General features: G+C 38.3%; 4 non-coding genes across 4 annotated transcripts; all 4 read right to left on the bottom strand.

Moving 5' to 3' along the window:
- Positions 1-2,390: 2,390 nt before the first annotated feature.
- On the bottom strand, positions 2,391-2,464 carry trnak-cuu (transfer RNA lysine (anticodon CUU)). Its single transcript has one exon. It is a non-coding gene; the product is annotated as a tRNA-Lys (tRNA).
- A 13,993-nt stretch (positions 2,465-16,457) lies between these two features.
- trnak-cuu (transfer RNA lysine (anticodon CUU)) lies at positions 16,458-16,531 on the bottom strand. Its single transcript has one exon. It is a non-coding gene; the product is annotated as a tRNA-Lys (tRNA).
- Positions 16,532-16,921: 390 nt separating this feature from the next.
- trnak-uuu (transfer RNA lysine (anticodon UUU)) lies at positions 16,922-16,995 on the bottom strand. Its single transcript has one exon. It is a non-coding gene; the product is annotated as a tRNA-Lys (tRNA).
- A 924-nt stretch (positions 16,996-17,919) lies between these two features.
- On the bottom strand, positions 17,920-17,993 carry trnak-cuu (transfer RNA lysine (anticodon CUU)). The gene has a single exon. It is a non-coding gene; the product is annotated as a tRNA-Lys (tRNA).
- Positions 17,994-18,135: the final 142 nt, after the last annotated feature.

Here is an 18,135-nt window from a genome sequence, read left to right as displayed (position 1 = left end):
TAGCCCAACGTGGGGCTCGAATCCACGACCCTGAGATTAAGAGTCTCATGCTCTACCGAACTGAGCTAGCCGGGCTTCTTCCTTATAACTTCCCATCACAATAGAAATGTTAGAATGCAAGAAATATGTTTCATGAGAAGTAAAACCCTTTACCTTTAATGTTTTCAGCACAAGTTCCGTGAACAAAAACACCATGAACCATGTTGTCCAATTCTTTCGCAAGAAGATCAAACACACGCTTGTCATTGGTTTGGGATTCAATCTCTTGCAGTTTTCCATTCTAGTTTAGCTATATAATCTAGACAAATTGATGGGTTTAATATATATATAATATTCTGATCAGCCGTTGATGTTTGCGAACTCTATGGAATGTATTTGCTCTGAAGTATCCTTTAATAAGGAGTCTTTTAAGATAGACTTTGATCTGCATGCTGGTGCTCAATTCCTAACCTTAAAATCTCCATAGCCCAACGTGGGGCTCGAACCCATGACCCTGAGATTAAGAGTGTCATGCTCTACCGAACTGATTTGGCGCTTCTTCCAAATAACTTCCCATCACAATAGAAATGTTAGAATGCAAGAAATATGTTTCATGAGAAGTAATACCCTCTTGTATGAAAACAACCTAGGTCTGAGATAATGATCAGATTACAGAATAAGTTTTACCTTTAATGTTTTCAGCACAAGTTCCGTGAACAAAAACACCCTGAACCATGTTGTCCAATTCTTTCGCAAGAAGACCAAACCAACGCTTGTCGTTGGTTAGGGATTCAATCTCTTGCAGTTTTCCATTCTAGTTAAGCTAGATAATCTAGACAAATTGATGGGTTCAGTATATATATAATTTTCTGATCAGACATTGATGTTTGCTTGGTGTGTGTGAACTCTATGGAATGTATTTGCTCTGAAGTATCCTTTAATAAGGAGTCTTTTAAGCTAAGACTTTCATCTGCATGCTGGTGCTCAATTCCTAACCTTAAAATCTCCATAGCCCAACGTGGGGCTCGAACCCACGACCCTGAGATTAAGAGTGTCATGCTCTACCGAACTGATCTGGCGCTTCTTCCAAATAACTTCCCATCATAATAGAAATGTTAGAATGCAAGAAATATGTTTCATGAGAAGTAAAACCCTCTTGTATGAAAACAACCTAGGTCTGAGATAATGATGAGATTACAGAATAAGTTTTACTTTTAAAGTTTTCAGCACAAGTTCCGTGAACAAAAACACCCTGAACCATGTTGTCCAATTCTTTCGCAAGAAGATCAAACCAACGCTTGTCATTGGTTAGGGATTCAATCTCTTGCAGTTTGTGTGTGAATTCTATGGAATGTATTTGCTCTGAAGTATCCTTTAATAAGGAGTCTTTTAAGATAAGACTTTGATCTGCATGCTGGTGCTCAATTCCGAATCTCAAAATCTCCATAGCCCATTTTGGGGCTCGAAACCACGAACCTGAGATTAAGAGTCTCATGCTCTACCGAAATGAGCTGGCCGGGCTTCTTCCTCATAACTTCCCATCACAATAGAAATGTTAGAATGCAAGAAATATGTTTCATGAGAAGTAAAACCCTCTTGTATGAAAACAACCTAGGTCTGAGATAATGATGAGATTACAGAATAAGTTTTACCTTTCATGTTTTCAGCACAAGTTCCGTGAACAAAAACCGCCTGAACCATGTTGTCCAATTCTTTCGAAGAAGATCAAACACACGCTTGTCATTGGTTAGGGATTCAATCTCTTGCAGTTTTCCATTCTAGTTTAGCTATATAATCTAGACAAATTGATGGGTTTAATATATATATAATATTCTGATCAGCCGTTGATGTTTGCTTGGTGTGTGTGAACTCTATGGAATGTATTTGCTCTGAAGTATCCTTTAATAAGGAGTCTTTTAAGCTAAGACTTTGATCTGCATGCTGGTGCTCAATTCCGAATCGCAAAAGCTCCATAGCCCAACGTGGGGCTCGAAACCACGACCCTGAGATTAAGAGTGTCATGCTCTATCGAACTGATCTGGCGCTTCTTCCAAATAACTTCCCATCATAATAGAAATATTAGATTGCAAGAAATATGTTTCATGAGAAGTAAAACCCTCTTGTATGAAAACAACCTAGGTCTGAGATAATGATGAGATTACAGAATAAGTTTTACTTTTAAAGTTTTCAGCACAAGTTCCGTGAACAAAAACACCCTGAACCATGTTGTCCAATTCTTTCGCAAGAAGATCAAACCAACGCTTGTCATTGGTTAGGGATTCAATTTCTTGCAGTTTGTGTGTGAACTCTATGGAATGTATTTGCTCTGAAGTATCCTTTAATAAGGAGTCTTTTAAGCTAAGACTTTGATCTGCATGCTGGTGCTCAATTCCGAATCTCAAAAGGTCTATAGCCCAACGTGGGGCTCGAACCCACGACCCTGAGATTAAGAGTCTCATGCTCTACCGAACTGAGCTAGCCGGGCTTCTTCCTTATAACTTCCCATCACAATAGAAATGTTAGAATGCAAGAAATATGTTTCATGAGAAGTAAAACCCTTTACCTTTAATGTTTTCAGCACAAGTTCCGTGAACAAAAACACCATGAACCATGTTGTCCAATTCTTTCGCAAGAAGATCAAACACACGCTTGTCATTGGTTTGGGATTCAATCTCTTGCAGTTTTCCATTCTAGTTTAGCTATATAATCTAGACAAATTGATGGGTTTAATATATATATAATATTCTGATCAGCCGTTGATGTTTGCGAACTCTATGGAATGTATTTGCTCTGAAGTATCCTTTAATAAGGAGTCTTTTAAGATAGACTTTGATCTGCATGCTGGTGCTCAATTCCTAACCTTAAAATCTCCATAGCCCAACGTGGGGCTCGAACCCATGACCCTGAGATTAAGAGTGTCATGCTCTACCGAACTGATTTGGCGCTTCTTCCAAATAACTTCCCATCACAATAGAAATGTTAGAATGCAAGAAATATGTTTCATGAGAAGTAATACCCTCTTGTATGAAAACAACCTAGGTCTGAGATAATGATCAGATTACAGAATAAGTTTTACCTTTAATGTTTTCAGCACAAGTTCCGTGAACAAAAACACCCTGAACCATGTTGTCCAATTCTTTCGCAAGAAGACCAAACCAACGCTTGTCGTTGGTTAGGGATTCAATCTCTTGCAGTTTTCCATTCTAGTTAAGCTAGATAATCTAGACAAATTGATGGGTTCAGTATATATATAATTTTCTGATCAGACATTGATGTTTGCTTGGTGTGTGTGAACTCTATGGAATGTATTTGCTCTGAAGTATCCTTTAATAAGGAGTCTTTTAAGCTAAGACTTTCATCTGCATGCTGGTGCTCAATTCCTAACCTTAAAATCTCCATAGCCCAACGTGGGGCTCGAACCCACGACCCTGAGATTAAGAGTGTCATGCTCTACCGAACTGATCTGGCGCTTCTTCCAAATAACTTCCCATCATAATAGAAATGTTAGAATGCAAGAAATATGTTTCATGAGAAGTAAAACCCTCTTGTATGAAAACAACCTAGGTCTGAGATAATGATGAGATTACAGAATAAGTTTTACTTTTAAAGTTTTCAGCACAAGTTCCGTGAACAAAAACACCCTGAACCATGTTGTCCAATTCTTTCGCAAGAAGATCAAACCAACGCTTGTCATTGGTTAGGGATTCAATCTCTTGCAGTTTGTGTGTGAACTCTATGGAATGTATTTGCTCTGAAGTATCCTTTAATAAGGAGTCTTTTAAGATAAGACTTTGATCTGCATGCTGGTGCTCAATTCCGAATCTCAAAAGGTCCATAGCCCAACGTGGGGCTCGAACCCACTAAACTGAGAATAAGAGTCTCATGCTCTACCGAACTGAGCTAGCCGGGCTTCTTCCTTGTAACTTCCCATCACAATAGAAATGTTAGAATGCAAGAAATATGTTTCATGAGAAGTAAAACCCTTTACCTTTAATGTTTTCAGCACAAGTTCCGTGAACAAAAACACCATGAACCATGTTGTCCAATTCTTTCGCAAGAAGATCAAACACACGCTTGTCATTGGTTTGGGATTCAATCTCTTGCAGTTTTCCATTCTAGTTTAGCTATATAATCTAGACAAATTGATGGGTTTAATATATATATAATATTCTGATCAGCCGTTGATGTTTGCGAACTCTATGGAATGTATTTGCTCTGAAGTATCCTTTAATAAGGAGTCTTTTAAGATAGACTTTGATCTGCATGCTGGTGCTCAATTCCTAACCTTAAAATCTCCATAGCCCAACGTGGGGCTCGAACCCATGACCCTGAGATTAAGAGTGTCATGCTCTACCGAACTGATCTGGCGCTTCTTCCAAATAACTTCCCATCACAATAGAAATGTTAGAATGCAAGAAATATGTTTCATGAGAAGTAAAACCCTCTTGTATGAAAACAACCTAGGTCTGAGATAATGATGAGATTACAGAATAAGTTTTACTTTTAAAGTTTTCAGCACAAGTTCCGTGAACAAAAACACCCTGAACCATGTTGTCCAATTCTTTCGCAAGAAGATCAAACCAACGCTTGTCATTGGTTAGGGATTCAATCTCTTGCAGTTTGTGTGTGAACTCTATGGAATGTATTTGCTCTGAAGTATCCTTTAATATGGAGTCTTTTAAGATAGACTTTGATCTGCATGCTGGTGCTCAATTCCTAACCTTAAAATCTCCATAGCCCAACGTGGGGCTCGAACCCATGACCCTGAGATTAAGAGTGTCATGCTCTACCGAACTGATCTGGCGCTTCTTCCAAATAACTTCCCATCACAATAGAAATGTTAGAATGCAAGAAATATGTTTCATGAGAAGTAATACCCTCTTGTATGAAAACAACCTAGGTCTGAGATAATGATGAGATTACAGAATAAGTTTTACTTTTAAAGTTTTCAGCACAAGTTCCGTGAACAAAAACACCCTGAACCATGTTGTCCAATTCTTTCGCAAGAAGATCAAACACACGCTTGTCATTGGTTTGGGATTCAATCTCTTGCAGTTTTCCATTCTAGTTTAGCTTTATAATCTAGACAAATTGATGGGTTCAATATATATATAATATTCTGATCAGCCGTTGATGTTTGCGAACTCTATGGAATGTATTTGCTCTGAAGTATCCTTTAATAAGGAGTCCTTTAAGCTAAGACTTTGATCTGCATGCTGGTGCTCAATTCCGAATCTCAAAAGATTCATAGCCCAACGTGGGGCTCGAACCCACAACCCTGAGATTAAGAGTCTCATGCTCTACCGAACTGAGCTAGCCGGACATCTTCCTTATAACTTCCCAACACAATAGAAATGTTAGAATGCAAGAAATATGTTTCATGAGAAGTAATACCCTCTTGTATGAAAACAACCTAGGTCTGAGATAATGATCAGATTACAGAATACATTTTACCTTTAATGTTTTTGAGCACAAGTTCCATGAACAAAAACAACCTGAACCATGTTGTCCAATTATTTCGCAAGAAGATCAAACCAATGCTTGTCATTGTTTAGGGATTCAATCTCTTGCAGTTTTCCATTCTAGTTAAGCTAGATAATCTAGACAAATTGATGGGTTCAATATATATATAATTTTCTGATCAGCCGTTGATGTTTGCTTGGTGTGTGTGAACACTATGGAATGTATTTTCTCTGAAGTATTCTTTAATAAGGAGTCTTTTAAGCTAAGACTTTCATCTGCATGCTGGTGCTCAATTCCTAACCTTAAAATCTCCGTAGCCCAACATGGGGCTCGAACCCACGACCCTGAGATTAAGAGTGTCATGCTCTACCGAACTGAGCTGGCTCTTCTTGCAAATAACTTCCCATGATAATAGAAATGTTAGAATGCAAGAAATATGTTTCATGAGAAGTAAAACCCTCTTGTATGAAAACAGGCGGTTTAGTTCCGTGAACAAAAACCGCCTGGACAATGTTGTCCAATTCTTTCGCAAGAAGATCAAACACACGCTTGTCATTGGTTTGGGATTCAATATCTTGCAGTTTTCCAGTCTAGTTTAGCTTTATAATCTAGACATATTGATGGGTTTAATATATATATAATATTCTGATCAGCCGTTGATGTTTGCGAACTCTATGGAATGTATTTGCTCTGAAGTATCCTTTAATAAGGAGTCCTTTAAGCTAAGACTTTGATCTGCATTCTGGTGCTCAATTCCGAATCTGAAAAGGTCCATAGCCCAACGTGGGGCTCGAACCCACGACCCTGAGATTAAGAGTCTCATGCTCTACCGCACTGAGCTAGCCGGGCTTCTTCCTTATAACTTCCCATCACAATAGAAATGTTAGAATGCAAGAAATATGTTTCATGAGAAGTAAAACCCTTTACCTTTAATGTTTTCAGCACAAGTTCCGTGAACAAAAACACCCTGAACCATGTTGTCCAATTCTTTCGCAAGAAGATCAAACACACGCTTGTCATTGGTTTGGGATTCAATCTCTTGCAGTTTTCCATTCTAGTTTAGCTTTATAATCTAGACAAATTGATGGGTTTAATATATATATAATATTCTGATCAGCCGTTGATGTTTGCGAACTCTATGGAATGTATTTGCTCTGAAGTATCCTTTACTAAGGAGTCCTTTAAGCTAAGACTTTGATCTGCATGCTGTTGCTCAATTCTGAATCTCAAAAGCTTCATAGCCCAACGTGGGGCTCGAACCCACGACCCTGAGATTAAGAGTCTCATGCTCTACCGAACTGAGCTAGCCGGACATCTTCCTTATAACTTCCCAACACAATAGAAATGTTAGAATGCAAGAAATATGTTTCATGAGAAGTAAAACCCTCTTGTATGAAAACAACCTAGGTCTGAGATAATGATCAGATTACAGAATACATTTTACCTTTAATGTTTTTGAGCACAAGTTCCATGAACAAAAACAACCTGAACCATGTTGTCCAATTATTTCGCAAGAAGATCAAACCAATGCTTGTCATTGGTTAGGGATTCAATCTCTTGCAGTTTTCCATTCTAGTTAAGCTAGATAATCTAGACAAATTGATGGGTTCAATATATATATAATTTTCTGATCAGACATTGATGTTTGCTTGGTGTGTGTGAACTCTATGGAATGTATTTGCTCTGAAGTATCCTTTAATAAGGAGTCTTTTAAGCTAAGACTTTCATCTGCATGCTGGTGCTCAATTCCGCATCTCAAAAGCTCCATAGCCCAACGTGGGGCTCGAACCCACGACCCTGAGATTAAGAGTGTCATGCTCTACCGAACTGATCTGGCGCTTCTTCCAAATAACTTCCCATCACAATAGAAATGTTAGAATGCAAGAAATATGTTTCATGAGAAGTAAAACCCTCTTGTATGAAAACAACCTAGGTCTGAGATAATGATGAGATTACAGAATAAGTTTTACTTTTAAAGTTTTCAGCACAAGTTCCGTGAACAAAAACACCCTGAACCATGTTGTCCAATTCTTTCGCAAGAAGATCAAACACACGCTTGTCATTGGTTTGGGATTCAATCTCTTGCAGTTTTCCATTCTAGTTTAGCTATATAATCTAGACAAATTGATGGGTTTAATATATATATAATATTCTGATCAGCTGTTGATGTTTGCGAACTCTATGGAATGTATTTGCTCTTAAGTATCCTTTAATAAGGAGTCTTTTAAGATAGACTTTGATCTGCATGCTGGTGCTCAATTCCTAACCTTAAAATCTCCATAGCCCAACGTGGGGCTCGAACCCACGACCCTGAGATTAAAAATGTCATGCTCTATCGAACTGAGCTGGCGCTTCTTCCAAATAACTTCCCATCACAATAGAAATGTTAGAATGCAAGAAATATGTTTCATGAGAAGTAATACCCTCTTGTATGAAAACAACCTAGGTCTGAGATAATGATCAGATTACAGAATAAGTTTTACCTTTAATGTTTTCAGCACAAGTTCCGTGAACAAAAACACCCTGAACCATGTTGTCCAATTCTTTCGCAAGAAGACCAAACCAACGCTTGTCATTGGTTAGGGATTCAATCTCTTGCAGTTTTCCATTCTAGTTAAGCTAGATAATCTAGACAAATTGATGGGTTCAGTATATATATAATTTTCTGATCAGACTTTGATGTTTGCTTGGTGTGTGTGAACTCTATGGAATGTATTTGCTCTGAAGTATCCTTTAATAAGGAGTCTTTTAAGCTAAGACTTTCATCTGCATGCTGGTGCTCAATTCCTAACCTTAAAATCTCCATAGGCCAACGTGGGGCTCGAACCCACGACCCTGAGATTAAGAGTGTCATGCTCTACCGAACTGATCTGGCGCTTCTTCCAAATAACTTCCCATCACAATAGAAATGTTAGAATGCAAGAAATATGTTTCATGAGAAGTAAAACCCTCTTGTATGAAAACAACCTAGGTCTGAGATAATGATGAGATTACAGAATAAGTTTTACTTTTAAAGTTTTCAGCACAAGTTCCGTGAACAAAAACACCCTGAACCATGTTGTCCAATTCTTTCGCAAGAAGATCAAACACACGCTTGTCATTGGTTAGGGATTCAATCTCTTGCAGTTTGTGTGTGAACTCTATGGAATGTATTTGCTCTGAAGTATCCTTTAATAAGGAGTCTTTTAAGATAAGACTTTGATCTGCATGCTGGTGCTCAATTCCGAATCTCAAAAGGTCCATAGCCCAACGTGGGGCTCGAACCCACTACGCTGAGATTAAGAGTCTCATGCTCTACCGAACTGAGCTAGCCGGGCTTCTTCCTTGTAACTTCCCATCACAATAGAAATGTTAGAATGCAAGAAATATGTTTCATGAGAAGTAAAACCCTTTACCTTTAATGTTTTCAGCACAAGTTCCGTGAACAAAAACACCATGAACCATGTTGTCCAATTCTTTCGCAAGAAGATCAAACACACGCTTGTCATTGGTTTGGGATTCAATCTCTTGCAGTTTTCCATTCTAGTTTAGCTATATAATCTAGACAAATTGATGGGTTTAATATATATATAATATTCTGATCAGCCGTTGATGTTTGCGAACTCTATGGAATGTATTTGCTCTGAAGTATCCTTTAATAAGGAGTCTTTTAAGATAGACTTTGGTCTGCATGCTGGTGCTCAATTCCTAACCTTAAAATCTCCATAGCCCAACGTGGGGCTCGAACCCATGACCCTGAGATTAAGAGTGTCATACTCTACCGAACTGATCTGGCGCTTCTTCCAAATAACTTCCCATCACAATAGAAATGTTAGAATGCAAGAAATATGTTTCATGACAAGTAATACCCTCTTGTATGAAAACAACCTAGGTCTGAGATAATGATCAGATTACAGAATAAGTTTTACCTTTAATGTTTTCAGCACAAGTTCCGTGAACAAAAACACCCTGAACCATGTTGTCCAATTCTTTCGCAAGAAGACCAAACCAACGCTTGTCATTGGTTAGGGATTCAATCTCTTGCAGTTTTCCATTCTAGTTAAGCTAGATAATCTAGACAAATTGATGGGTTCAGTATATATATAATTTTCTGATCAGACATTGATGTTTGCTTGGTGTGTGTGAACTCTATGGAATGTATTTGCTCTGAAGTATCCTTTAATAAGGAGTCTTTTAAGCTAAGACTTTCATCTGCATGCTGGTGCTCAATTCCTAACCTTAAAATCTCCATAGCGCAACGTGGGGCTCGAACCCACGACCCTGAGATTAAGAGTGTCACGCTCTACCGAACTGATCTGGCGCTTCTTCCAAATAACTTCCCATCATAATAGAAATGTTAGAATGCAAGAAATATGTTTCATGGGAAGTAAAACCCTCTTGTATGAAAACAACCTAGGTCTGAGATAATGATGAGATTACAGAATAAGTTTTACTTTTAAAGTTTTCAGCACAAGTTCCGTGAACAAAAACACCCTGAACCATGTTGTCCAATTCTTTCGCAAGAAGACCAAACCAACGCTTGTCATTGGTTAGGGATTCAATCTCTTGCAGTTTTCCATTCTAGTTAAACTAGATAATCTAGACAAATTGATGGGTTCAGTATATATATAATTTTCTGATCAGACATTGATGTTTGCTTGGTGTGTGTGAACTCTATGGAATGTATTTGCTCTGAAGTATCCTTTAATAAGGAGTCTTTTAAGCTAAGACTTTCATCTGCATGCTGGTGCTCAATTCCTAACCTTAAAATCTCCATAGGCCAACGTGGGGCTCGAACCCACGACCCTGAGATTAAGAGTGTCATGCTCTACCGAACTGATCTGGTGCTTCTTCCAAATAGCTTCCCATCACAATAGAAATGTTAGAATGCAAGAAATATGTTTCATGAGAAGTAAAACCCTCTTGTATGAAAACAACCTAGGTCTGAGATAATGATGAGATTACAGAATAAGTTTTACTTTTAAAGTTTTCAGCACAAGTTCCGTGAACAAAAACACCCTGAACCATGTTGTCCAATTCTTTCGCAAGAAGATCAAACACACGCTTGTCATTGGTTAGGGATTCAATCTCTTGCAGTTTTCCATTCTAGTTAAGCTAGATAATCTAGACAAATTGATGGGTTCAGTATATATATAATTTTCTGATCAGACATTGATGTTTGCTTGGTGTGTGTGAACTCTATGGAATGTATTTGCTCTGAAGTATCCTTTAATAAGGAGTCTTTTAAGCTAAGACTTTCATCTGCATGCTGGTGCTCAATTCCTAACCTTAAAATCTCCATAGGCCAACGTGGGGCTCGAACCCACGACCCTGAGATTAAGAGTGTCACGCTCTACCGAACTGATCTGGCGCTTCTTCCAAATAACTTCCCATCATAATAGAAATGTTAGAATGCAAGAAATATGTTTCATGGGAAGTAAAACCCTCTTGTATGAAAACAACCTAGGTCTGAGATAATGATGAGATTACAGAATAAGTTTTACTTTTAAAGTTTTCAGCACAAGTTCCGTGAACAAAAACACCCTGAACCATGTTGTCCAATTCTTTCGCAAGAAGATCAAACCAACGCTTGTCATTGGTTAGGGATTCAATCTCTTGCAGTTTGTGTGTGAACTCTATGGAATGTATTTGCTCTGAAGTATCCTTTAATAAGGAGTCTTTTAAGATAAGACTTTGATCTGCATGCTGGTGCTCAATTCCGAATCTCAAAAGGTCCATAGCCCAACGTGGGGCTCGAACCCACTACGCTGAGATTAAGAGTCTCATGCTCTACCGAACTGAGCTAGCCGGGCTTCTTCCTTGTAACTTCCCATCACAATAGAAATGTTAGAATGCAAGAAATATGTTTCATGAGAAGTAAAACCCTTTACCTTTAATGTTTTCAGCACAAGTTCCGTGAACAAAAACACCATGAACCATGTTGTCCAATTCTTTCGCAAGAAGATCAAACACACGCTTGTCATTGGTTTGGGATTCAATCTCTTGCAGTTTTCCATTCTAGTTTAGCTTTATAATCTAGACAAATTGATGGGTTCAATATATATATAATATTCTGATCAGCCGTTGATGTTTGCGAACTCTATGGAATGTATTTGCTCTGAAGTATCCTTTAATAAGGAGTCCTTTAAGCTAAGACTTTGATCTGCATGCTGGTGCTCAATTCCGAATCTCAAAAGATTCATAGCCCAACGTGGGGCTCGAACCCACTACGCTGAGATTAAGAGTCTCATGCTCTACCGAACTGAGCTAGCCGGGCTTCTTCCTTGTAACTTCCCATCACAATAGAAATGTTAGAATGCAAGAAATATGTTTCATGAGAAGTAAAACCCTTTACCTTTAATGTTTTCAGCACAAGTTCCGTGAACAAAAACACCATGAACCATGTTGTCCAATTCTTTCGCAAGAAGATCAAACACACGCTTGTCATTGGTTTGGGATTCAATCTCTTGCAGTTTTCCATTCTAGTTTAGCTATATAATCTAGACAAATTGATGGGTTTAATATATATATAATATTCTGATCAGCCGTTGATGTTTGCGAACTCTATGGAATGTATTTGCTCTGAAGTATCCTTTAATAAGGAGTCTTTTAAGATAGACTTTGGTCTGCATGCTGGTGCTCAATTCCTAACCTTAAAATCTCCATAGCCCAACGTGGGGCTCGAACCCATGACCCTGAGATTAAGAGTGTCATACTCTACCGAACTGATCTGGCGCTTCTTCCAAATAACTTCCCATCACAATAGAAATGTTAGAATGCAAGAAATATGTTTCATGACAAGTAATACCCTCTTGTATGAAAACAACCTAGGTCTGAGATAATGATCAGATTACAGAATAAGTTTTACCTTTAATGTTTTCAGCACAAGTTCCGTGAACAAAAACACCCTGAACCATGTTGTCCAATTCTTTCGCAAGAAGACCAAACCAACGCTTGTCATTGGTTAGGGATTCAATCTCTTGCAGTTTTCCATTCTAGTTAAGCTAGATAATCTAGACAAATTGATGGGTTCAGTATATATATAATTTTCTGATCAGACATTGATGTTTGCTTGGTGTGTGTGAACTCTATGGAATGTATTTGCTCTGAAGTATCCTTTAATAAGGAGTCTTTTAAGCTAAGACTTTCATCTGCATGCTGGTGCTCAATTCCTAACCTTAAAATCTCCATAGCGCAACGTGGGGCTCGAACCCACGACCCTGAGATTAAGAGTGTCACGCTCTACCGAACTGATCTGGCGCTTCTTCCAAATAACTTCCCATCATAATAGAAATGTTAGAATGCAAGAAATATGTTTCATGGGAAGTAAAACCCTCTTGTATGAAAACAACCTAGGTCTGAGATAATGATGAGATTACAGAATAAGTTTTACTTTTAAAGTTTTCAGCACAAGTTCCGTGAACAAAAACACCCTGAACCATGTTGTCCAATTCTTTCGCAAGAAGATCAAACCAACGCTTGTCATTGGTTAGGGATTCAATCTCTTGCAGTTTGTGTGTGAACTCTATGGAATTTCTTTGCTCTGAAGTATCCTTTAATAAGGAGTCTTTTAAGATAAGACTTTGATCTGCATGCTGGTGCTCAATTCCGAATCTCAAAAGGTCCATAGCCCAACGTGGGGCTCGAACCCACTACGCTGAGATTAAGAGTCTCATGCTCTACCGAACTGAGCTAGCCGGGCTTCTTCCTTGTAACTTCCCATCACAATAGAAATGTTAGAATGCAAGAAATATGTTTCATGAGAAGTAAAACCCTTTACCTTTAATGTTTTCAGCACAAGTTCCGTGAACAAAAACACCATGAACCATGTTGTCCAATTCTTTCGCAAGAAGATCAAACACACGCTTGTCATTGGTTTGGGATTCAATCTCTTGCAGTTTTCCATTCTAGTTTAGCTATATAATCTAGACAAATTGATGGGTTTAATATATATATAATATTCTGATCAGCCGTTGATGTTTGCGAACTCTATGGAATGTATTTGCTCTGAAGTATCCTTTAATAAGGAGTCTTTTAAGCTAAGACTTTCATCTGCATGCTGGTGCTCAATTCCTAACCTTAAAATCTCCATAGGCCAACGTGGGGCTCGAACCCACGACCCTGAGATTAAGAGTGTCATGCTCTACCGAACTGATCTGGCGCTTCTTCCAAATAACTTCCCATCACAATAGAAATGTTAGAATGCAAGAAATATGTTTCATGAGAAGTAAAACCCTCTTGTATGAAAACAACCTAGGTCTGAGATAATGATGAGATTACAGAATAAGTTTTACTTTTAAAGTTTTCAGCACAAGTTCCGTGAACAAAAACACCCTGAACCATGTTGTCCAATTCTTTCGCAAGAAGATCAAACACACGCTTGTCATTGGTTAGGGATTCAATCTCTTGCAGTTTTCCATTCTAGTTAAGCTAGATAATCTAGACAAATTGATGGGTTCAGTATATATATAATTTTCTGATCAGACATTGATGTTTGCTTGGTGTGTGTGAACTCTATGGAATGTATTTGCTCTGAAGTATCCTTTAATAAGGAGTCTTTTAAGCTAAGACTTTCATCTGCATGCTGGTGCTCAATTCCTAACCTTAAAATCTCCATAGGCCAACGTGGGGCTCGAACCCACGACCCTGAGATTAAGAGTGTCATGCTCTACCGAACTGATCTGGCGCTTCTTCCAAATAACTTCCCATCACAATAGAAATGTTAGAATGCAAGAAATATGTTTCATGAGAAGTAAAACCCTCTTGTATGAAAACAACCTAGGTCTGAGATAATGATGAGATTACAGAATAAGTTTTACTTTTAAAGTTTTCAGCACAAGTTCCGTGAACAAAAACACCCTGAACCATGTTGTCCAATTCTTTCGCAAGAAGATCAAACACACGCTTGTCATTGGTTAGGGATTCAATCTCTTGCAGTTTTCCATTCTAGTTAAGCTAGATAATCTAGACAAATTGATGGGTTCAGTATATATATAATTTTCTGATCAGACATTGATGTTTGCTTGGTGTGTGTGAACTCTATGGAATGTATTTGCTCTGAAGTATCCTTTAATAAGGAGTCTTTAAAGCTAAGACTTTCATCTGCATGCTGGTGCTCAATTCCTAACCTTAAAATCTCCATAGCGCAACGTGGGGCTCGAACCCACGACCCTGAGATTAAGAGTGTCACGCTCTACCGAACTGATCTGGCGCTTCTTCCAAATAACTTCCCATCATAATAGAAATGTTAGAATGCAAGAAATATGTTTCATGGGAAGTAAAACCCTCTTGTATGAAAACAACCTAGGTCTGAGATAATGATGAGATTACAGAATAAGTTTTACTTTTAAAGTTTTCAGCACAAGTTCCGTGAACAAAAACACCCTGAACCATGTTGTCCAATTCTTTCGCAAGAAGATCAAACCAACGCTTGTCATTGGTTAGGGATTCAATCTCTTGCAGTTTGTGTGTGAACTCTATGGAATGTATTTGCTCTGAAGTATCCTTTAATAAGGAGTCTTTTAAGATAAGACTTTGATCTGCATGCTGGTGCTCAATTCCGAATCTCAAAAGGTCCATAGCCCAACGTGGGGCTCGAACCCACTACGCTGAGATTAAGAGTCTCATGCTCTACCGAACTGAGCTAGCCGGGCTTCTTCCTTGTAACTTCCCATCACAATAGAAATGTTAGAATGCAAGAAATATGTTTCATGAGAAGTAAAACCCTTTACCTTTAATGTTTTCAGCACAAGTTCCGTGAACAAAAACACCATGAACCATGTTGTCCAATTCTTTCGCAAGAAGATCAAACACACGCTTGTCATTGGTTTGGGATTCAATCTCTTGCAGTTTTCCATTCTAGTTTAGCTATATAATCTAGACAAATTGATGGGTTTAATATATATATAATATTCGGATCAGCCGTTGATGTTTGCGAACTCTATGGAATGTATTTGCTCTGAAGTATCCTTTAATAAGGAGTCTTTTAAGATAGACTTTGATCTGCATGCTGGTGCTCAATTCCTAACCTTAAAATCTCCATAGCCCAACGTGGGGCTCGAACCCATGACCCTGAGATTAAGAGTGTCATACTCTACCGAACTGATCTGGCGCTTCTTCCAAATAACTTCCCATCACAATAGAAATGTTAGAATGCAAGAAATATGTTTCATGACAAGTAATACCCTCTTGTATGAAAACAACCTAGGTCTGAGATAATGATCAGATTACAGAATAAGTTTTACCTTTAATGTTTTCAGCACAAGTTCCGTGAACAAAAACACCCTGAACCATGTTGTCCAATTCTTTCGCAAGAAGACCAAACCAACGCTTGTCATTGGTTAGGGATTCAATCTCTTGCAGTTTTCCATTCTAGTTAAGCTAGATAATCTAGACAAATTGATGGGTTCAGTATATATATAATTTTCTGATCAGACATTGATGTTTGCTTGGTGTGTGTGAACTCTATGGAATGTATTTGCTCTGAAGTATCCTTTAATAAGGAGTCTTTTAAGCTAAGACTTTCATCTGCATGCTGGTGCTCAATTCCTAACCTTAAAATCTCCATAGGCCAACGTGGGGCTCGAACCCACGACCCTGAGATTAAGAGTGTCATGCTCTACCGAACTGATCTGGCGCTTCTTCCAAATAACTTCCCATCACAATAGAAATGTTAGAATGCAAGAAATATGTTTCATGAGAAGTAAAACCCTCTTGTATGAAAACAGGCGGTTTAGTTCCGTTAACAAAAACCGCCTGGACAATGTTGTCCAATTCTTTCGCAAGAAGATCAAACACACGCTTGTCATTGGTTAGGGATTCAATCTCTTGCAGTTTTCCATTCTAGTTTAGCTATATAATCTAGACAAATTGATGGGTTTAATATATATAATTTTCTGATCAGACGTTGATGTTTGCTTGGTGTGTGTGAACTCTATGGAATGTATTTGCTCTGAAGTATCCTTTAATAAGGAGTCTTTTAAGATAAGACTTTGATCTGCATGCTGGTGCTCAATTCCGAATCTCAAAAGGTCCATAGCCCAACGTGGGGCTCGAACCCACGACCCTGAGATTAAGAGTCTCATGCTCTACCGAACTGAGCTAGCCGGGCTTCTTCCTTATAACTTCCCATCACAATAGAAATGTTAGAATGCAAGAAATATGTTTCATGAGAAGTAAAACCCTTTACCTTTAATGTTTTCAGCACAAGTTCCGTGAACAAAAACACCCTGAACCATGTTGTCCAATTCTTTCGCAAAAAGATCAAACACACGCTTGTCATTGGTTTGGGATTCAATCTCTTGCAGTTTTCCATTCTAGTTTAGCTTTATAATCTAGACAAATTGATGGGTTTAATATATATATAATATTCTGATCAGCCGTTGATGTTTGCGAACTCTATGGAATGTATTTGCTCTGAAGTATCCTTTAATAAGGAGTCCTTTAAGCTAAGACTTTGATCTGCATGCTGGTGCTCAATTCCGAATCTCAAAAGCTTCATAGCCCAACGTGGGGCTCGAACCCACAACCCTGAGATTAAAAGTCTCATGCTCTACCGAACTGAGCTAGCCGAACATCTTCCTTATAACTTCCCAACACAATAGAAATGTTAGAATGCAGGAAATATGTTTCATGAGAAGTAAAACCCTCTTGTATGAAAACAACCTAGGTCTGAGATAATGATCAGATTACAGAATACATTTTACCTTTAATGTTTTTGAGCACAAGTTCCATGAACAAAAACAACCTGAACCATGTTGTCCAATTATTTCGCAAGAAGATCAAACCAATGCTTGTCATTGGTTAGGGATTCAATCTCTTGCAGTTTTCCATTCTAGTTAAGCTAGATAATCTAGACAAATTGATGGGTTCAATATATATATAATTTTCTGATCAGCCGTTGATGTTTGCTTGGTGTGTGTGAACACTATGGAATGTATTTTCTCTGAAGTATTCTTTAATAAGGAGTCTTTTAAGCTAAGACTTTCATCTGCATGCTGGTGCTCAATTCCTAACCTTAAAATCTCCGTAGCCCAACATGGGGCTCGAACCCACGACCCTGAGATTAAGAGTGTCATGCTCTACCGAACTGAGCTGGCTCTTCTTCCAAATAGCTTCCCATCATAATAGAAATGTTAGAATGCAAGAAATATGTTTCATGAGAAGTAAAACCCTTTACCTTTAATGTTTTCAGCACAAGTTCCGTGAACAAAACACCCTAAACCATGTTGTCCAATTCTTTCGCAAGAAGATCAAACACACGCTTGTCATTGGTTAGGGATTCAATCTCTTGCAGTTTTCCATTCTAGTTTAGCTATATAATCTAGACAAATTAATGGGTTTAATATATATAATTTTCTGATCAGACGTTGATGTTTGCTTGGTGTGTGTGAACTCTATGGAATGTATTTGCTCTGAAGTATCCTTTAATAAGGAGTCTTTTAAGCTAAGACTTTGATCTGCATGCTGGTGCTCAATTCCGAATCTCAAAAGGTCCATAGCCCAACGTGGGGCTCGAACCCACGACCCTGAGATTAAGAGTCTCATGCTCTACCGAACTGAGCTAGCCGGGCTTCTTCCTTATAACTTCCCATCACAATAGAAATGTTAGAATGCAAGAAATATGTTTCATGAGAAGTAAAACCCTTTACCTTTAATGTTTTCAGCACAAGTTCCGTGAACAAAAACACCCTGAACCATGTTGTCCAATTCTTT

Source organism: Platichthys flesus, chromosome 20, assembly GCF_949316205.1.
Source record: "Platichthys flesus chromosome 20, fPlaFle2.1, whole genome shotgun sequence".
Lineage (NCBI taxonomy): Eukaryota > Metazoa > Chordata > Actinopteri > Pleuronectiformes > Pleuronectidae > Platichthys > Platichthys flesus.
The sequence above is the reverse complement of the archived record's forward strand: the minus strand, read 5'-3'. Positions and strand labels throughout refer to the sequence as shown.